This window comes from Bubalus kerabau, chromosome 6, assembly GCF_029407905.1.
Source record: "Bubalus kerabau isolate K-KA32 ecotype Philippines breed swamp buffalo chromosome 6, PCC_UOA_SB_1v2, whole genome shotgun sequence".
Lineage (NCBI taxonomy): Eukaryota > Metazoa > Chordata > Mammalia > Artiodactyla > Bovidae > Bubalus > Bubalus kerabau.
The window spans coordinates 85,461,861-85,488,698 of record NC_073629.1 but is presented as its reverse complement, the minus strand read 5'-3'; the positions used below and the strand labels follow the sequence as shown (position 1 = coordinate 85,488,698).

Sequence of the window (26,838 nt, the reverse complement as noted above, 5' to 3'; positions counted from 1 at the left end):
GAGTACTGCCTACTAGCCACAGGTATGCTGTAGAATCCATTACAATTCTTTACTATGGACAGTGAGAAATGGAAGATTTCCTGCCACATCAGTAAACAAAGGATGTCACAAGTCATCAGTGATTGCAACCACTGCTAATGGCGAGGTGGTAAGCCATGAGGAAACTCAGGAAAGAATACTTGCCAAGAAAGAATACTTGCAGCAGTCAGACTGCAGCCACTCCCCATGGTGAACCCTGAGGAAACTCAGGATATGAAGACACAGGATACTGGCCCCAGATAGGTGAGGTGCCTATGGAAGGAAAGATTTCAGGGAGCCAAGACTCTCACATCTTCTGATACATAGAAAAGCACTAAATTTTGTAACTTGAGATATCTGGTTTTCCTCTAATTAACAATAATCTTTTGACATTCAGACTACCTGCTCTTTGTTGCAAAACTTCTGTATCACCTGACTCCCCCCTACCACCCTCATCTCTTCACAGCATTTCTCGCAGGGTTACTTGATATGCTTCTTACCAAGCTTGAAGTCCTAAAATTTCCCACTGAATAAAACTTCACTCTCAACTTTCAGGATGTACATATTGTTAAGTCAGGAAGAGGAAGAACAGCATTTAATTGTGCAAGTTGATTAATCTAGCCAAATGTTTGAGTGGAAGCGGGCTAAGATAAATAATAACTGAACACTAAACCCACTTTCATATAGCTTTCATATAGTGGGTTTCATAAACCCACTTTCAGAGTTTTCTCTCTAGAAAATGCACCCAAAATTTCAGTCTCCTCCTTAAATTCCTTTAACAGTCCTCATGTAAAGTGAAACTCCATGGACAAAACAGTGAGAGATAAAATTTAGTTTATCCAAGAAAGATTCTCTCAGGTTATCTTTTACTGAGTTCTGAATAGTTTATGTTAAAATAATTAATTATAGGAATAATCAGCATCTAGGTGATGTTTCCTGCTCCAAGGAGCATTTAGTTCTGCCTCTGGCAGTGGCTAGGGGCACTCTCAGTGACAACTTCACTTCAGGTCATTTATAGTGATTGAGTCTCTAGAGAGCCTGACTATTTCTGGCTCTCTGTCCCAGAGAGTAGAGGCCTTTGAGTTCCCAATTTAATAACTGATTTACTGTGACTCCCCATCCACAGTGGGCCTTGGACCTCACATGCCAACCTCTTGGCTGCTTCTGCCTGAATCGGCCAATGTTCCTGGATGACCAGGGGTTCCACCTGCCAGATTGACCCCTCTGAGTTATGAGACAGTCTACAGATTAACTTTTCCTTTATCAATATCAATGTTTTCATTCACACATATATTTGATTATTGCATGCATGCTCTACCCTGGATCTGGTGCTAAGTCCTGAGGATACAGAAATGACACAGAACAATGTCTGGATTCAATAAACTGCTAAAGGGCTTTCTGAAGGTATTTTAATTTCAAAGAACCCCTCATGATCCGGGGTACAGTCTCCTGTTGTACAGTCTCCTGCCATCCTTAGCCCCCACTATAATTTGCCTTCAGGGGATTGATTATAATTTTACATATATGTGTATATATATTACTATTTGTTAAATATCTATTTCTACCATTAGACTACAATGCCATGATGGTCATTACTGTGCCCGCTGTATAATCTATAAGTTATTGCTAAAGATATAAAAAGGAATGAATGAATGATTAATCACTGGAGGCTAGCAGATCTAATAGGATGTGGTAGGAATAATATTGGAAAGGTAGATGGGGCTGTTTGTGAGGAGCCTTGAATGACCTGCTAGGTCATAATGGCTTTAAACCTTAAATAGTGAGGAAGCTCAGAAAACTGAGATAACAGCATACACAAAGGCAAGAAGATGTTCAGCCCAGATCTGAGTAGAAATCCTATTAACCAAATAATCCTATTTGGTTAAAAGAAGATAGCATGGTGCTACCTCAGGTCACTGACTCAAAATGAACAAAGGGGATCACCCAGTTTCTTCTTATGACACATTCAGCTCCCAGATTTGGAGAACTGTTTTGCATCTTCCTGACTTTAATAAGAAGCTCTTCAAGGGAAGCACAATAGCACTGATTGGGATCAAATCTCTGGGCAGAGTTCCATCTCCTAAACCAAACCTGGGAGGCAGGAGCACTTCAGCAATGAAATATACTGATTGTCAAGGACATTTCAGGATCATCAGAATAGATATGAATGTTGATTGGCATGATCTTAAATGGGGTTACAGGGAGAGAACCCAGAGGAAGAGCTGGAGCATGTGAATAGAAATCAGTGATTCCCTTGCTTGGCTGACTCTCCCATGGCAGGATCTCAGAGGGTGGCAGGAGATTTTCTCATTCATCCAGCAAATGTTTACTGAACACCTACAAGGTGTCAAGGTACTGCCTACACTAGACCCTAGAGATACAAGGTTGAGGGAGTGGCCAGGGCTGCCTAGAAGTTCAAGGTCTAGTTGGGAAGAATGGCGAGGATCAGGCATTTAGATAAAGTATGGTAAGTGTTCTGCTCCTAATAAGAACAAAATGTGAGTCCAGAGCAGTAGTCTCTAATGCAGCAGTAGATTCAGGAAAAGTTTCTGGGAGGAAAAAAAGTCTTAAGTTAGATGTTAACCCTAAGCCCAGGTTAATCTAGTTGGAGGGAAATGTTATTGGTCACAATTTTTAGATGCATGAAAAATAAAAATTAATGTTACAGAAAGTAGTTTACCATTATTGCTTCTCTTCTTCTTCCCCCGCCACTTCCCCGTGCTCCTTCTACTCTTCTTCTTTCAGTTTTGTTGTTGTTGTTCAGTTGCTAAGTCATGTCCAACTCTTTGAAATCCCATGGACTGCAGCACGCCAGGCTTCCCTGTCCTTCAATGTCTCCCGGAGTTTGCTCAAACTCATGTCCATTGAGTCGATAATGCCATACAACCATCTCATCCTCTGTCTCCCTCTTTTCTTCATGCCTTTAATCTTTCCCAGCATCAGGGTCTTTTCCAATGAATCAGCTCTTCACATCAGGTGGCCAGAATATTGGACCTTCAGCATCAGTCCTTCCAGTGAATAGTCAGGGTTGATTACCTTTAGGATTGACTGGTTTGATCTCCTTGCTATGATTATTACTATTATCAACAACAATAGTAATAAGACGTAACATTTTGAGCAGGTACCATGAGCCGGGCATTGTTTCGATCATACTGAATGTTATGTTTAATCTTTGCAAGCACTATTTGAAATAGGCACTATTGTTAGCCAATTTTAGAGATGAAGAAACTGATGTAAAGAAGTTATTTTGCTAGAGTAAGGCTACATAACTAATAACTAAGGTAGAGAGTATTTGGACTCAGTCTCTCTCACCTTGAAGCTTCTACTGTTGCTGTCTCTGTCAGAAAATTAGAGACAAGGCCTGTTCCTTCCTACTTGTGTCACAAGTCCCTGAGCCAAATTATGTTTGACAGAGCCTAAATCATATGCATATGTCTTAGCTACAGAGGGGGTTGTAATGAACCAATGACATCTCATCCCCTATGCAGTAAAACTATCTGTCCCACAATGATCTCAAAGTGGAAGTTTCTCTATACTTAGAAAAGGGTCCTATCGATAGATAAACAATGACAGGGATGAAAAATTTTCCAGGCACAGGAAGACATTTGCAAAGACATAGAAGCAATAAAGAGCAAAGATATTTCAACAAACTGCAGTTAGTTGCTATGAACAGCACTTAGAATGAAAGTCTGGGGTGAGTATGAGAAGGGGATACAGATGCAGCAGCCTCAGATCATCAAAGGCCTCATACTCCACGGTGAAGGTGCTGCATTTTATCTCTAGGGCAATGAAGTAAGGAGTTTTAAGCAAAGGAATGATGCAATCACATTTGCAACTGGAAAGATTTCACTGGATGCAGAGAATGAAGGTAAGGAGAAAGCTACCAATATCCAGAGCATGACCATGTAATTTGTTACGTCTGAAGGGGGATCAATTAAAGTGTGAAGGGGAGTGCACCTATGTGTACTAAAAAACAGGCATTTACTGTTACCACATTTCAAGTAAACAGAGGGGTAAGAGGGAAAGATTGAAAGAAGAGAAATAAATTATTTGCAGAATAGTTTCACCAAGCAAAGACCTAGAGTTTTAAAAACATCTCATTTCCTACTCATAATGGAATGGTTTTAAGTTATCCCATTTGAACGGAAACCAATTCCTTGAGATTAAATTAGTTGTCCAGGATCGCAGTGGTAGGAAACCAAAAACTCAAACCCCAATCCAGTTCTGCCAGACATGAAAGCATGACCTCTATCCAATTTTCTTACCCCACATACAAAGACTACTGTCCATCTGCTATAAACTAGAATGATGATTAAAAACATGTCTTTTGGAGACAGACAAGCCTAGATTTGAAGACTGGTTATGCCACCACATACACATGGACTATACCAAGAAGCCAAAAAAGTCTTTTAATCTAAGTCTGTTCCTTCTTCTACAAAATAGGAACACTAATATTATGTACTTCAAGGTTTGTGGTTAGAATTAAACAGAGTATACAAAGTGCTTGAGTACACAAAGTATTCAATATACGACAGCTTTCATATTACTAATACTTGATATATTCAGTTCAGTTGCTCAGTCATCTCCTACTCTTTGCAACCCCATGGACTGCAGCACGCCAGGCCTCCCTGTCCAATGCCAACTCCCAGAGTTTACTCAAACTCACGTCCATTGTGTTGGTGATGCCATGCAACCATCTCATTCTCGATCGTACCCTTCTCCTGCCGTCAATCTTTCCTAGCATCAGGGTCTTTTCCAATGAGTCAGTTCTTCACATCAGGTGGCCAAAATATTGGAGTCTCAGCTTCAGCATCAGTCCTTCCAATGAATATCCAGTACTGATATATTAGCTGGAACAAAATAAAGGATCAGTGACTATAAAACAAGAGGCTGTTTCTTTAACCGAAGCTGAGACTATTTTAGTTTGGCTTATTATTGAGAATTAGAGCAAGACCAAGTCAACTGGTAGAAGGATCTTTGGGCCCAGTAAGGTATGGGATCCAACATCTATTGGATCATTGAAAAAGCAAGAGTGTTCCAGGAAAACATCTACTTCTGCTTTATTGACTACACCAAAGCCTTCGACTGTGTGGATCACAACAAATTATGGAAAATTCTTAATGAGATAGGAATACCAGACCACCTTATCTGCCTTGTGAGAAATCTATATGCAGGTAGAGAAGCAACAGTTAGAAACAGACATGGAACAACAGACTGGTTCCAAATTGGGAAAGATGTCAAGGCTATATATTGTCACCCTGCTCATTTAACTTATATGCAGAGTACATTATGCAAAATGCCATGCTGGATGAAGCACAAACTGGAATCAAGAATGCCAGGAGAAATATCAATAACCTCAGATACACAGATGACACCATCTTTATGGCAGAAAGTGAAGAAGAATTAGAGTGTCTCTTAAGGAAAGTAAAAGAGTTGGCTTAAAACTCAACATTCAAAAAACTAAGATCATGGCATCTGGTCCCATCACTTCATGCCAAACAGATGGGGAAACAATGGAAACAGTGAGAGACTTTATTTTGGGGGACTCCAAAATCACTGCAGATGTTGACTGCAGCCATGAAATTAAAAGATGTTTGCTCCTTGGAAGAAAAACTATGACCAACCTAGACAGCATATTAAAAAGCAGAGACATTACTTTGCCAACAAAGGTCCATCTTGTCAAAGGTATGGTTTTTCCAGTAGTCATGTATGGATGTGAGAGTTGCACCATAAAGAAAGCTGAGTACTGAAGAATTGATGCTTTTGAACTGTGGTGTTGGAGAAGAGTCTTGAGTCTTTTGGACTGCAAGGAGATCCAACCAGTATATCCTAAAGGAAATCAGTCCTGAATATTCATTGGAAGGCCTGATGCTGAAGCTGAAACTCTGATACTTTGGCCACCTGATGTGAATTGACCCATTGGAAAAGATCCAGATGCTGGGAAAGATTGAGGGCAGGAGGAGAAGGGGACAACAGAGGATGAGGTGGTTGGATGGCATTACCAACTCGATGGACATGAGTTTGAGCAAGCTCTAGGAGTCAGTGATGGACAGGGAATCCTGGTGTGCTGGAGCCCAAGCGGTCACAAAGAGTCAGACATGAATGGACAACTGAACTGAACTGAAGTTATGAGAGGGTCAACCTGAGGAGAAGCAAGGGGAAATGATGTGGAGGCTCATACACACTGCTTTATCCACAGAACGCTTGGCCAATCAGTTCAGTTCAGTCACTCAGTCGTGTCCGACTCTTTGAGACCCCATGCAGCACGCCAGGCCTGCCTGTCCATCACCAACTCCCAGAGTTCACTCAGACTCATCTGCATTGAGTCGGTGATGCCATCCAGCCATCTCATCCTCTGTCATCCCCTTCTTCTCCTGCCCCCAATTCCTCCCAGCGTCAGAATCTTTTCCAATGAGTTAACTCTTCACATGAGGTGGCCAAAGTATTGGCGTTTCAGCTTCAACATCAGTTCTTCCAAAGAACACCCAGGACTGATCTCCTTTAGAATGGACTGGTTGGATCTCCTTGCAGTCCAAGGGACTCTCAAGAGTCTTCTCCAACACCACAGGTCAAAAGCATCAATTCTTCAGCACTCAGCTTTCTTCACAGTCCAACTCTCACATCCATACATGACCACAGGAAAAACCATAGCCTTGACTAGACGGACCTTTGTTGGCAAAGTAATGTCTCTGCTTTTGAATATGCGATCTAGTTTGGTCATAACTTTCCTTCCAAGGAGTAAGCGTCTTTTAACTTCATGGCTGCAGTCACCATCTGCAGTGATTTTAGAGCCCAAAAAAATAAAGTCTGACACTGTTTCCACTGTTTACCCATCTATTTCCCATGAAGTGATGGGACTGGATGCCATGATCTTCGTTTTCTGAATGTTGAGCTTTAAGCCAACTTTTTCACCCTCCTCTTTCACTTTCATCAAGAGGCTTTTGAGTTCCTCTTCACTTTCTGCCATAAGAGTGGTGTCATCTGCATATCTGAAGTTATTGATATTTCTCCTGGCAATCTTGATTCCAGCTTGTGCTTCTTCCAGCCCAGCGTGTCTCATGATGTACTCTGCATATAACTTGGCCAATAGATCATGTCTAAAGAGTTAAGCTCATTTCCAGGGCTTTCAAAGAAAGTTGAAAATTGAATTCAAAAAGAATAAAGAGGTATTACAATAAAAGGATGAGAGAAATGGATGCAAAAGTTGAAATTCTTTTAGCCCAAGAGAGAAAGTACCAATATAAAAATCTACTTTCCACTTATTGTTTATAGGAAGCTGACTTGTAGAGTACTTTCAAAACAGACTATTAAGTTAGATTCTGCTTGTTCTATTTTCTTACTTGTTGTGGGTCTATACCCATTCATTGATCATTTTATGAGAAACTTATGTGTCAGGTAGAAGTTTTGCATTCTGGAGCACAAAAAGATGAATCAGAAATAGGGCTTACACTCATGTAACATACCATTCTAGTGATAGAAATTAAATGTGCTTAGGGGAAGTCGCTCAGTCGTGTCCGACTCCTAGCGACCCCATGGACTACAGCCTACCAGGCTCCTCCATCCATGGGATTTTCCAGGCAAGAGTACTGGAGTGGGGTGCCATTGCTTAGAGTATGCTAAATTCAATGCAAAAGGAGCTAAATGCCATAAAGGAAGACCAGGTAAAGCATTAAAAAATTTAAAAAGTAAAAGAGACTTAAGGGGAATCATGAAAAACTTTATGGCAGCACTGGTCTTTGAGGTGGGTAGATGGTTAAAATGAACCAACACTGTGACCAAAGACTTTGAGAAGAAGTAAGGAGCATATGTGTATCACTCTTGTTCTTAGATGTCTGTTCAAAAAAAGGCCTTTGACTTTTTATAATCAAAATAAAAGAGGCAACCACCTTTCCTGACCTTTACTTTGGGTTGGCTGTCGAGATGTTACAAGCACATTTGTCAGCAATGGCTTGGAGCCCCTTTTCTCTCTGTTAAACCCTTAAAGAGAGATGGAAGACAGATTATATCATTAGCAAACCGCACACCATCAACAGCTGTTTTCAGAAGTTTCTAACCTATTCAAGATACTACTTCTAGCTCGTGAATAGTACATTAAGGAGATTGACATAGCTCTGCTAGCAAATGATCCACACGGCTAAACAGTGAAGTTTATATATTTAAGTAATTTTTACTAAAACTCTTAAAATTCAGAAAATGACTTATTAGCATTTTGATGGAATTGACAAAAATACTAGCTCTTTCAATTATTTTATAGTTGTCAATTTCATTGTGTTTTTTTTTTAACTTGCAGAGCAGTCCTTAAGATTAGGAAGGCAAAGACTGTTATTATTCTTATTTTAATGGATGAAGAAATTGAAGTCCAGAGAGTTTAGTGATTTTCCAGAAATCACACAGTGAATATGGACACAAATAGGGCATGGCTTTCAATTTTTGAATCCCATATCACCAAGCCTGTGTGGAATATAGATAGGACCATAATCTGAGGTATTGCACTATTACCTACATCAACTGTTCACTGTATTAGTTAAAAGAAAAAAAAATAAGAAAGTCCAAGGTTTAGAAAAAAATTGAGAATAGGAAATAATCTTAGTGTTTCTTCTTCTTTCCTCTCTTCCCTGAGCAAGATGGATTCCAGGATTGGGGGTTTTGAAGGGACTTCTCCTGGCTATGCATTATCATTTACCCATTCCTTAATGGTCAGTCTTATGGGCTCTGGGTAAAAGACCTTATACCCTTCAGCCAGATGCAACTTGATGGCTAGTTTTCTTCAAATAACTAGGAATAAACATATATGCACATTAATAAGTTTGGTTTGCTTCGAGTTTTTATTTATTTAAGAAGATGCAGAGAAAAATTTTCAGTTGCTGCAGATCCCATCCTCCAGGTGGATAGAATATTGCTCGAGAACTGGGAGGCCATTCCAGTGACCAGCCTCTGCGACACTGGAAGTAAATGCCCAGTGTCCCTCTTTGATGTCTGCCATTACTGTGAATCACCCATTCTTCTCTTGCTGCTACCGACACATTCCTGGCTAGTCTTTTTGTTTACTCACACTTTCATATTCATGTCTCTGTCACCTCAAACTTCTAGTAGCTCCTATCTGCATTATGGCTTCTCCCCTCATAACTAACTGCTATTTCTCTCTATGTACTATATTCAAGTTCACTGAAGTTAGCTCCAAGTGGTTCATTTGGTGATTAAAATACCTATTGGATGGATTTATAATGCCAGGCCCTTGACTGCCCTTGAGCCAGTTACCTAGAAGATCAGCTGTGTCAGCTGCACCAATCTACTAAGATCACTTAGCAAACTATACTATGAGGAAGCAGTGCTTCATAAACTCTTCTGCAATAAAATTAAAAATAAGGTAGAGAATATCTGACTTATGAATCATATATTTACATGGAGTCTAGAAGAAAATCAGCCAGGAGAGTAAAATAGTATGGAAATCCCAACACCTTGAAGAATAGAGTATTCAACTTCAGTTTGGGCCTAATCCACCATAGAACTGCCAAAGGAATCATAAAAGAATATAACGTAACTGAGAAATGAGAAGGCTCAATCACTTTCATAACAAGACAAAGGCAGTGGTTTGGTCAGAGTAGAGAAAATGATGCATTAAGTATGCAGTCTTTATATAGTCTGGGATAGTGAGAAGAACAAAGGCATTGGAAACAGATAGACATGGTTTATACCTGTCTGGGTAGGCTATTTAGGCAACCTTGGGTAAACTTTAACTTATATACCTTAGCATTGAGAATATAATACTTAATCTGCATGTCAATTTCGAGGATAAATAGAACATATGTAAATTGTTCAGCATATAGTAAACATTCAGGAAATGATAGATCATCTATCTCTCCTGCTCAATAATGAAGGAAAATCTCATTACTAACACTCTCATCACTCATACTTGGTAAGTACTTGATAAAGATGGAAACTTTTTGGTATTTCTATTTATTGGTTTATGTATACATTTATTATTTTGAATAATTTATACAGAGAGTTTTTCAAGTGGGCATATATGTGAACACAGAGGAGTCTCCAGAGCCCCTTGGGGACAATAAAAATGTATAGGGAAAAACAATTTCTGAAATCACCTTTAATCTAATTTTTAAAATGAAGTATATTATATTCTCAATCCAAAAATATTATTTGCACATTATGAAAATATATTGAAAAAATGGAATTGAAAAGTGAAAGAAGAGAACTAATCAGAGTTTCACTCCTCAAGGGAAACATCTGTTATCAATGATATATATATTCCATTATAGTTTTCTACTCTTTGAGCATACTTTGGTTTGTTTTACTTGGTAGTTATCTAATTGAATATACAGTTCCTTCTGCTGATTATTTGCCTTAAAATTATACCACATTTTCCATGTCATTTAAGCTCTTCACATTGAATCATGTCTGTGTAATGGGCTTCCCTAATGGCTCGATTGTAAAGTATCCACCTACCAATGCAGGAGATGTGGGTTCCATCCCTGGTCTAGGAAGATCCCCTGAAGAAGGAAATGGCAACCACTCCAGCATTCTTGCCTGGAGACAGCCATGGACGAGGAGTCTGATGTGCTACAGTCCACAGGGTCACAAAGAGGCAGACCCGACTTAGCGACTGAACAGCAGCAATGAGTAAATCAGTAAGTGGATGTGTGTTGATTGACTCAACCTTTCTTCATAGCCAAAGGGCAATGGTTTTTCTTTTTTGTTGTTTTATTTTGTTTTGGCTGCTTTAACTAATGCTACAGTAAAAATGATTTGTGTAAACTATGTCTGTACCTTTATTTCAGGAAAAGAGATTGTAGAATAAATGTCTTCTGGGGACTAAAAGTATGCATTTCATCATATCTATGATAACATTTCATATTCTAATTTTTGCTCATTTCCTAGTTCATAAGCCTCTTTTTAGGGGGTCTGGGGTTCTAGGCAGTACCAGTACTTCTGCTTTCCTGAACCTTCTACCCATTGCCCTTTCCACCAAATGAGATCACACAGAAAGAAAAAAAATATCTGCTTCTACCTCCTTATGACAGCCCGTGAGATAACTGAGGACAGTTCTCACATCCTGAGACTTCTTTTTAGCAACAAAAGAAATGTTTACACTGTGACTATTTTTCAGGAAAATACAAGTTTATAACAAGTGATTCTAAATTTTTTGCAGCAAAGTTTTAAGTTTAAGCATTGAGATTCCCAGAAAAAATAGTTTTAATGTCCAATACCATTGCCTATATCCTAGTTCCTCAATGGAATGGAGATCACTGTGTTTCCTCCTGAGGCAGAGAACTGAATCCAGAGACTGAACAATAACACCAACCATAACAATCATAATGATGATAATAGCTAACATTTCACTGCTTCCTATGTGCATTGTTCTAAGGGCTTACAGATAATCTCCCAGCAATCCTTAAATAATGCTATGACGTTTACATACAGAGCTCTCTTACACAGAGCTGAATCCACTTGTTTTAAATGTGAATAAAGAGAGCAAAATGGAGAAGAAAATTCATTCATTAAGCCCAAATAGGTTATCCTATGTATTCATTTGCTATTGCTGCTGTTATGAATTCTAACTTAGTACGGAAAGTAGTGTAAATTCATTATCTTACAGTTCTATAGGTCAGACTCCAGCACTGGCCTCAGTGGGGTAAAAAATCAAGATATCAACATGACTATATTTCGTTCTGGAGACTCTAGGGAAGACCGTTTCCTTGCATTTTTCAGCTTCTGGAGGCCACCTGTATTCCTTAGCTCATGCCCCCCAACCCCCCGCCTTTCTCTGTCTTCAAAATAAGCAAAAGTGGGTTTCATACTTCTAACTTTGCATCTCTCTGACATTCTTTCCATTATTACATCTCTCTGTTTCTCTCTGACCACAGCTAGAAAATATTCTCTACTTTTAAGGACTCATGAGATTAGATCAGGACAACTGGCTAACCCAGGAAAATCTTCTCATCTTAAGGTCTGTAAAACTAATCACACCTGCAAAGTCCCTTTTGCCATGTAAGTTTCCCATCATTAGAGCATGAACATCTTTAGGTGCCATTGCTCTGCATGGAAGTGAAAGTGAAAGTCGCTCAATCGTGTCCAGCTCTTTGCAACTCTACGGATATACAGTCTGTGGAATTCTTCAGGCCAGAATACTGGGTGGGTAGCCTTTCCCTTCTCCAGGGGATCTTCCCAACCCAGGGATCGAACCCAGGTCTCCTGCATTGCAGACCGATTCTTTACCAGCTGAGCCACAAGGGAAGCCCCATCACTGTCCATAGGACAGCCTAAATATGTGATTTCATTTATTCTTCCTGGGAAACCCCAAGGCAAGTGTATTCATTACCAACAATTGTATAACAAATTACCCCAGAAGTAAGTGACATAAAATGATATTTATGACTTCACAGTTTCTCACAGAATCATGAATACGGCTGAAGCTCAGCTATAACTTCTCTTTCAGGGTCTCTCACAAAACTGTAATCAAGGTATCCATTTAGGCTTCAGTCTCATCTGAAGGGTCAACTGGGATTAGATTTGCTTTCAAATTTATGACATGTTTACTGGCAGGATTCACATCCTCATAGGCTGTTGACTAGGAGCCCCAGTTCCACTCAGCTGTTAGCCAGAGGCTGTCTCAGTTCCTGTCTATGTGGGTTTTTCCATATGACAACTTTCTTTTTCAAAGTGAGCAAGCAGAGAGAGTGAAAGTGTCAGCAAAATAGAAGTCATAATCTTGTACAACATAACTTCAGAAGTGATGGCACGCCAGAACTTTTGCTATATTCTACTAGCTTAAAGCAAGTGACTAGATCAATATATCCAGCCCACACACAAAGAGAGGACCACAAAGAATGACTACATGAGGAAGGGATCATGGGAGCCATTTCAGAAGCAGCCTACCACAGTGTTTGTATCAGTTAGCTATTACCACCTAGCAAGTCACCACAAAGCTCAATGACTTGAAGTGAAAATTATTCACTCTTGGTTACCTGCCTATGAGTTAATGGGGCACATCCGATTCAAGCTACAGGTTCTGCTGACCTTGAATCCTTGCTGCAGATTCAGTGTAAGTATGCTTCATTGGAGCCCAGACGGAGGAGGCTGCAAAATCCCAGGGAAATTTCTTTTTTTGGCAATAACATAAAAGCAAGAAGGTAAAAGAACAATGGGGCTACTTTTAAGTTCATCATACTGTATCTGTTCCTCCTCCATATCCCATTGCCCAAAGCAAGTCATATAAATAAGCTGAAAATAAAAGGACAAGAAAATATGTATCCCACTAGATTTTCCTCTAGTAGGAGCGACTGCAGTCACAAGGTAAAAAAAGTCAAGGATCCAGGAAGGAGTGAAGAATTAAGGCCAATAATTCCACCAATAATTCCACCCTCCATTGCATCATTACTCACATTTCACAGATAAGGAAATTGTGGTGCAGAGAAGCTAGCTGACTTGCTCAAGTTTACATAACTCAAATTCAGATTTGTCTGACTTCAAAACTCATTCTACCCTGCTTTGTACCACAAGGCCTCAAGATATATTCCCTGAATCAGTTTTTTTTTTCCCCCAAATAAATGAGTTTATAAATTGACATTTAAGAAATCCTTTGGCAAACGGTAGTTAGAAATTCTATTTTGTTCTTCTGTCTCCTGTTCCACTTTATCAGCCTAAATTTGTAACATGGGCAGAAGCATGGAGATAAAATCAGCTCTGAAAATGAGAAAATGGATTTTCTTGCCATGCTTTTGCATTACAAATGGTCCCAGTCCACAGTAATCGTGGCTGCACCTGGAACACTGCACAGGCCGCCATGAATAATCCATGTTCCTCCCACACACCTCCCTGCAGCGCTGACTCAGCAACTCCTCTCCTACTTCTGTGGAGCAACAGCAACGTAGAGGTCAGGTGAAGTGTAAGAATGCAACAACACTGTGAACATATTGGTTGAACCTTGAAGGCAGACAAGGGACTTAAAAATCTGATTAGGATTTAAGCAGACTGCCACGCTTCCCTTCTTAGAATACTCCATTCCCTTCAAGATTAAATCTAGGCTCCTTTATGTCACACATACAGAAGCTTTCATGATTTCACCATTGCCTATCTGAAGAGATTCTCATCCTCTCATTCTCTGACTTTCAACTTGACTGCCTTGGCCACTTCTCTCACCTTCAAAAATGTCAGATATACCTATTCGGATTTTGCCGAAAGCAAACATAATCTGTTGTCCTTTGCACTGTTGGTCCCTTTTCCTAGAAAATTATTCCTTCCCTTTGTCACTGACCTAAATTGAATTTGTTCTTTCAGAAGTAGTTCAGGGGTCACCTTTTGCAGAAAATCTTTCCTGACTTTGCCCTCACCCTGGCACCCAGCTTACTTGGGGCTTCTTGACTAAGAAACATTTCATACTTCCAACTATAGCCCTTATCAATTTAGATTAGAATCACCTCTTTACTTGTCAGTTCCACAAACATTTAGCTTTTTAAGACTTGATTCTAAATTCACATTATTTTATGTACAGTGTCCAGCAATCATTAAATATTTGCAGAAGAAAAGATTGGGAAGAGAAGGGAAAGAAAGGAAGAAGGGAAGATAGGGGAGAGGAAGAGAGGGAAGGTAGAAAGAAAGCAGGGAGGAAGAGGGAGAAGGAAGAGAAGAGGAGGCAATTGAAAAGGGAAGGAAAAAAGACACAAGAGAAAAACTACGATCCTATATGAGAAGGTATTTTGTAATAGCATATAGTTGTGTGACTGTAAGGAGCTCTGTTCATTTTCAATAGGAAAATGCTGAAGTGCTTGGCTGGCTATTCCTGGGCAAGACTGTTTCCTTAAATTCTTCCACTCTGGCAGTTCCAACCCACTAACATTCTTTGTAAACTCAAGCAAGGAAACTTTTTAAAGAGTGAAGTCTTTTAGCCAGTTCCTCAAACTGCTCTAGCGCGATCAATAACCAATCCAGATGACAAATTAATGTTAAATACAGTTTGAAGAATGGCAAGAAAAAAATGTAGTAGGAGAGGATTAGTGGAGAGTTTTCCCCCAGAATTGTGGCCTCATAGGATGTTTAAGGACCCTGCTGAGATTCCGCAGGAGTGCTGGGAAGATGGACTGTGGGTTAGATTGGAGATGATGAGTAATCTGGCAGGTGGGAGGGCACTCTGCAAATGGAGTTCTCAATTCTGCTGTAGAAATTGGACTCTTGAATCAACCCAAACAAGAGTTTCCAGGTAATAGTTCCAAATGCCAATTGCGCTATTTTTGCTTCTGTACCACCACTGGCTGAGCGTGATTGCTTGATGGTTTTGAAGCTGCCTTCATACTCTAAGAATCGCACTTTGTGAACTGCACCTGAGGTATTACCATGCCTGATAAGGCTCTTAATTGATGTTTTAGTATAATGTCTTGGAAAACACATCCCTGGAAAGATTAGTTAGAAGATAAATCAAATATGTTCTAGGCTAATTCTTTGCAATCATGGGATAACTGCTTCTCCCTATGACCTGTCCTCCTCCTAAAATCAATCTAACAGTATTAAGGCTTGAAAATTTTTCAAAACCTCTAGAAGCTTTGCTCTTCTAATAAAAGATCCTTATGTCTTTCTTCTGTAAATTGCCACAGCATACAGCCAAAGAGAGGAGGTGTGGCTGTCATGATCTAGGGTTACCAAGCTCCTGACCCTTTCCCTGACATTAAAATGGTGTTTGGATTTGAGTAGCAATAGCAACTCACTTAGAGCAACTTATATGAGCTGAAACTCTTTGTGCCACATTCTCTTTACATTGTAAAAGAGGGGAAATAGCTTATTTTCACTGGACTGCGGTAAGAATCTAATGAAATCTGATGGATAAAAAAACAAAGCTAAAGCTAAACTAGTCTGTGTGATTGGAGAATTATGGATTAAAATTATAATTGAGAGCTAGAATTAGTTGAATTAGAGTAGGCAAGGTGTATTATTCTGTTCTGGTTTCCATAAAAAAATACCAAAGATTGGTGGCTTAAATAACAAAAATGTATTTTCTCACAGTTCAGGAGACTGAAAGTCCAAGATTAATTCCTTGCTGGGCTTCTTTCAGATGGACATTCTCTTTCTGGTTTTTAGATCACCTCTTTGGTCTCACGTGGTCTTTTCTCTGAGCATGGACAGGCCGGATAAAGAGAAAGCTCTGGAGTGTCTCTTCCCTTTCTTATAAGGATGCTGCTGCTGCCGCTAAGTCGCTTCAGTCATGTCCAACCCTGTGCAACCCCATTAGATGGCAGCCCATGAGGCTCCCTTGTCCCTGGGATTCTCCAGGCAAGAACACTGGAGTGGGTTGCCATTTCCTTCTCCAATGCATGAAAGTGAAAAGTGAGAGTGAAGTCGTTCAGTCGTTTCTGACTCTTAGTGACCCCATGGACTGCAGCCCACCAGGCTCCTCCGTCCATGGGATTTTCCAGGCAAGAGTACTGGAGTGGGGTGCCATTGCCTTCTCCATTATAAGGACACCGGTCCTATCAAATGTGGGTCCCTCCCATATGACCTCATTTAATGCTCATCATCACCTCACAGGCACTATCTCCAAATTCAGTCACATTGAGGGATAGAGCTTCAAGGTATGACTTTGGTGGTGAGGAGTAGACACAAGCATTCAGTCCATAGCACACAGGTTTTACCTAAGGACTTTTCTTCCACAGGTGTATTCTTTTACTGTTCATGGAAATCAGACATGGCTTTAGAGTCCACTTAATATATTTTAGGCTGGTTTAAAACTTTTGAAAGAAGTTTTCTCTACTGCTCCTGCAGGACTAACGCCTGCCTTCTCTTTGCATCTGCTAGAACTTTCTTCTCCAATAGCACTTAGCTCATTATCACTTATCTGTTTCCCTTAGGAAAAGTAGATGTTTCTCTGGGTCAAAACACCACTTCTTTTCAATTTTACATAACCAGACTATTGAGGATTCTCAATATGGTGTGGTAAAAACATGAATATGTTTTAGCTTTTTTGTCATTAATACTTTCAACCCAATTTTGACAGATCACCCTTTCTGATTTCCTTACAGATACCTTGGGCAGATTTATTTCTAGTTATTTTTCATAACTGAGAGCACAGTTTAAAATTTTAATCTCAAGACTGATTGGAAACCCATCTCTTTCCTTTTCTCCAACTAAGCTTTGGGCTCTGACCCTTGCTCAGCAGTGTTAGAGTCAGAGATAGGCTGGGTTATAAGATTCATGCAGGCAACAACATAGATCCAAGCAGGACATAGAATGCTCAACTCTGGAGAGCTGGATTCATACAATATACCATATGACCTTCTCCTTGTGTTGTCCAGTACACAATCTGCACAACCATAGAAGAAGCCCTGAATACACAGTCTTCTACCCCCTTGTCTAGGTCCAGTTATCCCAGAATTTGATAAGGACTGAAAGAAGAATAGGAGAATCAGGGGTCATCTTATAAACCATGTCATATTATCAGTAAAAGGAAGTCATCTTTGACCTTGCCCTGATTTTGTTCGGTTCATCATCTCCTGGTGATTTTCACAAATAACAACTATAACAAATAATAACTGTAATTATAATGATGTACTACATAATGCTTCTTGAGTATTCATTACCATACTACATAAATTCTAAAACACATTCTTTCATATTCCAAAATTTCTGAAATAGCAATGTAATTTACAATTGATGATGCATCATAGTTTAATTGTCAGAATTCTTTCTTTGTGGTACATAAAGGAATGATGAGTCTATCAATTGCTGATCTCTGATACTTGATGAAATACAGAATGTACAAGACAGTTCTAAGCACTTGTCTTAATTCATCTGATACAATAATACTGTGAAATTAGCTACGATTATTATCATTCTATTTTACTGGCATTAAATCTGTGATGATGAGATTAAGAAAACTACCCACAGTCCCACCTACTAAGGATTTAGAGCTGTTGTTGTGTTTAGAGAATGAATACCCCACATTGGATGCTGGACCTACACAGCTGTGTGACCTTAAGAGATACATTCTCACAACATCTGAGCCTCAGTTTTCATTTCTGTAAAGAGATAATAATGAATACTTCCCCAAAAGTATTATCATTAGGATCACAATACCAATACAATGAGTGCATTCTGTCCTCTTCTTTCTTTGCCCTTTCCAGTTCAGCACTATTGATAATATCCTCAGTAAAACTCTCAGCTCTCTTCTTTCCTTTTGTATTTCCTATCTTACTTGCTTTCATCACAGTTACTGAGTCACCCACACCAAAATCTTGGATGTGACCTTTGAGTCAGCCTTCCCATTTATCCACCATTTCCAATTACTACTAAGTCGTCTGTACACTTAGCCTTCTATTGGGCTGCAACCCACAGGCTTGAATGCCTTGTGTTTGCCTGGCCTTGAGACTGAAGAGCCTGGAGACAGCAGCAGTGACATCAGTGGTTTATGGGACAGGGGGATCTTACATACTTGAATAAAAGTCCTGGAGCAACACCCCACTGTGTGCAGCAGACAGCATGAAGGACGTGCCAGCAGTCTTTGCTCCTTGGGGGAGACTAAGCCTACAATTTATAGGAGGATTTGACATCAGGTGGGCTTCCCAGTTGCCAGAGACTAATTAAGTCCTGTAATTAAGAGGATTGGATAGTCATGTGAGTGAAGCAGGGCCTGATCAAGCAACCAAAGTACAGAGAGAGAGAGAGACAGAAAATAGCCATCTTGAAGAGCCTGACCATATACTTTTAAAATATTTTATATTTCCACTAACTCTAGCCTAGTTTAGGCCACCATTACCCCTTAGATTATTATAATATCTTATCAGCAAATAACTCATATCTCTGCTTTTGGCCCTAAGTCCCTCCAATCTATTTTCTATACTAATGTCATAAATCTGCCCATGTCATTCTGTCCCTGAAAATGTTTCACGGCCACCTACTAACATTCAGCAGGCCACCTGCTGAATGCTTGCTACCTGCCTAACAACAAATCTGTTAGGTAGGTACTGTTATTATTCCTATTATGCAAATGAGAAAGTTGAAGCACAGAAAGGGTAACAACTTAGCAAGTTACCAATATTTGAAATGATTTTGTCTTTCTCAAGAGAATTATACATCCCTGTATACAATGTTTTCCCTACTTGACCACCTTGATTTAAATTTCAATAAAACTTAGGTCTCAATAGTGCTAAACTGCTTTCCTGAACATTTAATGCTCTATCTTGACTCAGTCTTTGTTCATGCTATTTCTGTGACTGAAATTCACTTTCCAGGCAAGTCATCTTCCTTTTCCTAGTTAACTCCTCTAATCCCACAAGAGGATTAATTCTTCCTGCTTAGTGTTCTAATATCCCCATTAAATACATTTGTCATTGTATTTGCTATGATATATAGATGATCGATAATAGATACATAGACATATATGTACATTTATGTACCCCTCTCTCTCCCAACATAGATTAATGATAATGATTATATAATAATACTAATAAGACTATTCTGCTAGTAATAATGTGTATTAAGTGAATGGTTGATACAGCCTAGAAGTGTGCATGTGTTAATTCCCAGTAAGGTTATCTTTAACCAGTGAGATAAAGGAAATTGGAATGAGCCAAGAAAATAGTCTCACTCCTTCTCATTTCTTCTGAAATGCTCTGAGGCCTCAGATCGTTGTATAGCCTGATGGGAAATGTTTCATGAGACCAAGTAAAGCCAAGTGCTGATAGTTGAAGTTCATATTTGTGGCATTTGTAATGGATAATGAGTAATATAGCACTTTGTCTTGTTTTCCAACTTCCAGAATATGGAATATGCACTGAATCAAAACACAGTTTATCGTACTGTGTCTATAACTGTTAGAGTTCAAGAGTCAGCTATCAAGAACTGGATGTAGATGTGGCCTCTCTTAACTCCAGTGGTTCACTAACAGAATTGTGCTTCTTGCCCTCACAACTTTGTTCCTAGAAATAGGGAACATATCCACCAAGGAAGTCAATGAGGATTCCACTGAACAGAAAAACCTGTGACTGCAACTTGGCTACTTTAGGCACTTCCTTCCAGTGGACTAACAGGCGAAAGAAAAAATAATGTTACAACAAGGTAAGGTCAGCAGGGAAAACAGTATGTGTAACTGAAGAAATCCACTAAAGATACGTTTAATAATTGCTGTAAGTTTATATTACAGCAAGTAATAATTGCTGATGGGCAATGGCAGCAACCCCAACCCAATAAGAGTTAGGCAATTAAGGGCTCCTTCCCATCAGGGATGAAGGTCTGTGTTTCTCCACCAGGAAACTAACCAGACTGACTAAATACTGGCCAACAGTGATTGGAAAGTCTAGGATGATAAAGGATGGAGCTACATTTCTCAAGACCAATCCCTAGTAAGAACCTACCACATGCCAGAATTTTTCACATCTTTCATTTCATTCAGTGCTGCAAATTGACTAGTGATACAGGAAAATTACTACACATCTATTCCACAGAGAACTAAACTGAAACCAAGAGAGACAGAATGGAATCTGAGAATGGATATTGATTTACCTTCAACTGGAAAACAATATTAAGCAAATTATTTAATACATCTGAATCTTTTAAATGGTGCTAATTAATGGTCAATGTCCTAACTTTCTTGATGCGAGGGTAAAAAATAAACTATTCTAGAAGTGCCATTTTCCATATATTGATGAGGAAATTCAGATTCAAAATATACCATTTAATGGGACCATGTACCACTGGGTAAATGTCCTACAAATTGAATAACACACAGTTGAATAAGACTCTTAATCAACCACCTGCACAATTTATGCTACACTTGGGTAAAAGTGGAGAAGAGATCTCAGGTATTCTCATTCTAGTCCACTGTGTTCTCACAGAACAAGTCCAGTGGCAGCAGATAGGAAGAAATTGTGAAAGGCATGTTTTAAAGGACTTGTGTATCCTGACATCTTTCAAAAAAGCCCACAGAGTAAAGGAGAGAAACAGTTTACCAATGTGAACACAAAGTTGTCTGTATTGATACTAAGGAGGTACTTGGTACTCCTCCAAGGTCTTTTATTTATTTTGGTGGTTAGTTTGTAAGGTTAATTCTATATGCCAAATAAAAGAGAAAGGTGTGTGCAGACAATACTTCTTTCAAAGCTAGAAAAGCATTTGGGTGGTTAAGAATAAGGTCAAAGGAAAAATAATAATAATAGTGAAAAACAACACAATTAACATTAACAACAACAGAAACTGTCCATTTACTAAGTAAAGGACTCAGGTTAGTAACATACAATAGAATTCTGTGTAAGAGACATAGAGGTAACTCTTACGCACATGCCCAGACTCTTGCACTTCTAAGAACCTTTCCTTCCTTAAGACTATTACAGATGGTTGGGCATGGACTGAAGGAACATGCTCTTAAAGCATAAAATGTGGAATATAATATTTACAGAGTTCAGAGAAGGCAATGGCACCCTGCTCCAGTACTCTTGCCTGGAGAATCCCATGGACGGAGGAGCCTGGTGGGCTGCAGTCCATGGGGTCGCTAAGAGTCGGACACGACTGAGCGACTTCACTTTCACTTTTCATTTTCATGCATTGGAGAAGGAAATGGCAACCCACTCCAGTGTTCTTGCCTGGAGAATCCAAGGGATGGGGGAACCTGGTGGGCTGCCGTCTGTGGGGTTGCACAGAATCAGACACGACTGAAGCGACTTAGCAGCAGAGTTAGGTCTTATAACGTTTCATCAAAGAAGCTGTTGAGAGGGGACTGGAGTTCAAGAAATACTATGTATCCTCTGTAGATTTCACTGGCCCACATAGGTACACAGCTAGAATTCTAAAAAGTAAAGCAACTTGAACAAAACCACACAAGTTAGATTTCCTAAAGCAGGTTAGATCCCATTAGGCTCAAGCTTATATATGGGAAGAATGCCTGGAAGTGTTGCTTTTGGTAAAACTACAAGAGGGCTTTGAAGGCTTTGAAGGCATTTGTAAATCTTCAGGAGGCTACAAGAAATTAATATTCTTGACAAATTAAATAGCATGATGTGAAATATCCTTTAGAAAAAATTAATCTTGCCTGTGTGTAGAAGGAATTGGACTGAAAGATGCAAATAAACAGGACAAGCAGTTAAAAGATGATAATATAGTGCAAACTATATTACAGTCCAGTCTACTGTATAGTATAGACTCAGTAGAATTATTCTACTCTTAGTTCTCAGATTGTGTTATGGAAACCTGGGGTAGCCAGATAAGAGACCTCTAAATAAAAAGTAGATTTCCTTCACTTCCACTGAAGATCTCATAGTAACAGGAAAAGATATAGAATTCTAGATAACAGCATCTCTGGGAAAAGAAGGTGGGAACACAAACCTTTGTGACAGAGATTGTTGGATGTCAGCTGATAAACATTTCTACCTTTTTTCACTGTAAAATAATCTTATTATTTGAGATGGCAATGAACCAAGCTATAAGATTGCCTTCTTGCAGCAGAGTGCGGTAAAGTTGAAAAGATCTAGATAATGAAAAGTGAGTAGAAAGCAGGAAAGTTGCTTAAGGAAGCTGACTCAGCTGAAACTGAGTCCATTTTACCTGTACTACTTTCTCCTGCTGCCAGCCTGGAATGCAGATATGATTATTACTCCAGCAGCTATTTTGGACAATCAGGTGACCTTGAGAATGAAAGCCATATGATGTAGAAAATACCTGGCCCTGAATATCTTTTGCATGAGAGATAAACTCCACTCTTAAGTCATTATTGTTTGGTATTTCCTATTATGTACAGCTGAACCCAATCTTAACTGATAATGCAAATTTGCAAAAATAAACCTTGGGAACCTTGGATTTGGACACAAGTCCTTTAAAAGCAATGACTAGGGAACCATCATGTTAAAGAATTCCAGGGATATTATCTAGCCTAACTCCCACCTCTTACAGGGCCCCAGCTATGAAATCTACTCCAAATAGCCTCCCTCAAGATGACATTGTTTTCAATACTGTTTTCTAAAAATCTTAAAAACATACCCTTTGCTTCCCACTACCGTTGCAGGTCAGGAAGCAACAGTTAGAACTGGACATGTAACAACAGACTGATTCCAAATAGGAAAAGGAGTAAGTCAAGGCTGTATATTGTCACTCTGCTTATTTAACTTATATGCAGAGTACATCATGAGAAACGCTGGACTGGAAGAAGCACAAGCTGGAATCAAGATTGCCGGGGAAAATAACAATAACCTCAGATATGCAGATGACACCACCCTTATGGCAGAAAGTGAAGAGGAACTCAAAAGCCTCTTGATGAAAGTGAAAGTGGAGAGTGAAAATGTTGGCTTGAAGCTCAACCTTCAGAAAACGAAGATCATGGCATCCGGTCCCATCACTTCATGGGAAATAGATGGGGAAACAGTGGAAACAGTGTCAGACTTTATTTTTTGGGGCTCCAAAATCACTGCAGATGGTGACTGCAGCCATGAAATTAAAAGACGCTTACTCCTTGGAAGGAAAGTTATGACCAACCTAGATACCATATTCAAAAGCAGAGACATTACTTTGCCAACAAAGGACTGTCTAGTCAAGGCTATGGTCTTTCCTGTGGTCATGAATGCATGTGAGAGTTGGACTGTGAAGAAGGCTGAGCGCCGAAGAATTGATGCTTTTGACCTATGGTGTTGGAGAAGACTCTTGAGAGTCCCTTGGACTGCAAGGAGATCCAACAAGTCCATTCTGAAGGAGATCAGCCCTGGGATTTCTTTGGAAGGAATGATGCTAAAGCTGAAACTCCAGTACTTTGGCCACCTCATGCGAAGAGTTGACTCATTGGAAAAGACTCTGATGCTGGGAGGGATTGGGGGCAGGAGGAGAAGGGGACGACAGAGGATGAGATGGCTGGATGGCATCACTGACTCGATGGACGTGAATCTGAGTGATCTCTGGGAGTTGGTGATGGACAGGGAGGCCTGGAGTGCTGCAATTCATGGGGTCACAAAGAGTCGGACACGACTGAGTGACTGAACTGAACTGAACTGAACCATTGCTTTAATTCAGTTTCTCATCTTGTATATAGTGAAATATCACCACAACTTTCTAATTTGTTTCCTATCTTAATTTGCCAACCCCATATCCTATACCATTGCCTACTCTCTTAACTCCAGCTGCTGTAACAAAGTCCCATAGACTGGGTACTTATAAACAGCAAACATTTATTTTTCACAGTCCTAGAAGCTGCTGCTGCTGCTAAGTCGCTTCAGTCGTGTCCGACTCTGTACGACCCCATAGATGGCAGCCCACAAGGTTCCCCCGTCCCTGGGATTCTCCAGGCAAGAACACTGGAGTGGGTTGCCATTTCCTTCTCCAATGCATGAAAGTGAAAAGTGGAAGTGAAGTCGCGCAGTCGTGTACGACTCTTTTCAACCCCATGGACTGCAGCCTACCAGGCTCCTCCGTCCACGGGATTTTCCAAGCAAGAGTTAGTCCAAAAGCTACCAGCAGATCGAGTGTCTGATAAAGGCCACTTCCTGGATCATAGATGGCAACTTTTCACTATGTCTCTGTATGGTAGAGGAGACAAAGTATCTCTCTGGACCCTCTTTGATCAGGCAATAATCTCATTCATGAGGGTTCCACCCTTATGACCTAGCCACCTCCCAAAGACCCCACCCTCTAATATCATTACCATAATATCATATAGATTTGGGGGGAATGCAGACATTACAACACACACCCACTTTCCATGCTGCCAACAAAGTGCCATGTCTAAATCCAAATAAAATCACATTATTCTCTTACTTTAAAAGTTTAGAGTCTTCTGACTGACTGGCAGAGTCCTTTCCTTCTTCAAACTTTCTCTCCATAATCTGTTCCACATACTCCATTTCCATCTGCATGTCTTCTTAAGGTCCTGAATAGGCCACACAATGCTTCATGTCTTCTTGTCATCCCACTGGAATGTGCTATCATCTCTCATCCACCTTACTTGCTCTGATCCATATTTAAAGACTATAGTGAATATATATGGCAGTAATGATCAAACCTTTTGATCTCAGAATCAGTCTAATCAAATGTTATTGAGGACCACAAAGTCATTTGCTTGTGTCAGTTGTATACATTAACATTTACCATTTAGAAATTTCAAATGAGAACAATTTCAAATATCTATGTATTAACATATTTACAAATAATATATGCTAATATATAAAATCGGAGAAGGCAATGGCACCCCACTCCAGTACTCTTGCCTGGAAAATCCCATGGATGGAGGAGCCTGGTGGGCTGCAGTCCATGGGGTCACTAAGAGTCTGGTACGACTGAGTGACTTCCCTTTCACTTTTCACTTTCACGCATTGGAGAAGGAAATGGCAACCCACTCCAGTGTTCTTGCCTGGAGAATCCCAGGGACAGGGGAGCCTTGTGAGCTTCTGTCTATGGGGTTGCACAGAGTCGGACATGACTGAAACAACTTAGCAGCAGCAGCAGCAGCAATATATAAAATAGTTTGTGAAAAAAAAACTACATTTTCAAAAAATTAATAAGATGAGTGGCATTATTTTACATTTCTGAAAATTTCTCTAATGTCTAGCTTAATAGAAGACTTTTCTGGCTTAAACGATTTTTCACATCTTTTTTTTTTCACATTTTTCACATCTATAGTCAATCTATTTTGATATACTATTTTGACTGAAGTATGTAAAAATTTGGATAATTTTATGGATTTTATTCTTCGAATCTAAGCGAACAGTTAATTAGTGATATCTTAAAGTTAAGCTGCAATGTAGAATCTGAAAACATACAAATAAATTTTCTATACTCTGTTACACTGAAATCTATTGGTCAACCCTGTATGGATTTTTATCAATCATCTTTGTAGCATTGGGCTTCCTTGATGGCTCAGAGGGTAAAGCATCTGCCTGCAGTGCGGGAGACTGGAGTTCAATTCCACTGGGTCAGGAAGATCCCCTGGAGAAGGAAATGGCAACCCACTCCAGTAGTCTTGCCTGGACAGTCCCATGGATGGAGGAGCCTGGTAGGCTACAATCCACGGGATCTCAAAGAGTCAGACACGACTGAGCAACTTCACTTTTGTAGCATCAGTGCATGAGTCATTTTAAAAATATTAGTTTAGTCATGTAGATCCTCCAAATGTTGATATGTTGACTCTATAATATCAATAAGTCATATTTGTTACTCTCCCCTCATATTCCATCAGAGAAACAGTTAAGTATTATAAACCATCAAGTTCACAATAGTAGATACAAGCTTTCTAAAATTCTGATTTTTATTTGAAAGCTCTAATTTCATCATTGGTAACAAGTACTGTAGTTGTTTCCCTTGAAATAGCAGCCTTACTTTGTTCATGAATATGTCTTCCAAAAGCACCAGTTTGAACAGTCATAACTTTTCTCTAAGTTACTCTTCAGAGTAAAAAGTGCATTCCATGAAAAAAGGCAGCTAGTTCAGCTTGCAACTCAAACAACTGTGCAACTACTTTTCCTCAAGGCAGACGTTTTACCACAGTATGCAGGGAAATAACTTTATGGCAGAACTAATTTGGTACATCGATATTAAAAAGCATGTAAACAGGATTAATATTTAATGAAATCAATAGTTTTACTGTTTATTCAAGGGCATTCTAAATTAAACTGGCCTCTGTAGCTGTGAGTACAATGTAAAGAATACAATGACCACCTTAAAGTTTTGGTGCTTTGATTCATACTGAGGTGCTTGCAGTTTTGCTGCTTTTGTAACATTATACTGCTTTTTTAATATCAGTGCAAATGTCAAGATAGTTGGAAAAAGGTACAAAGCATTTTAGGATTACAAAGAAAGTAGTTTTAACCTCATGGATCTTCTAAAATGGCCTCAAAACCCCAGTGTCCCCTAAAC

General features: G+C 39.6%; 2 long non-coding RNA genes across 2 annotated transcripts in view; both read right to left on the bottom strand.

Moving 5' to 3' along the window:
* Window positions 1-18,582, bottom strand: part of LOC129655362 (uncharacterized) — a 32,001-nt gene extending 13,419 nt beyond the window's left edge. The window contains exons 1-2 of the long non-coding RNA XR_008715928.1: window positions 18,449-18,582; window positions 4,685-4,868 (exon numbers count right to left, since the gene is read on the bottom strand). This is a non-coding gene — a long non-coding RNA (uncharacterized LOC129655362). The remainder of the gene's footprint in view (window positions 1-4,684; window positions 4,869-18,448) is intronic.
* Window positions 1-26,838, bottom strand: part of LOC129655363 (uncharacterized) — a 60,767-nt gene that overhangs the window by 27,929 nt on the left and 6,000 nt on the right. The gene's annotated exons all lie outside the window — the stretch shown is intronic.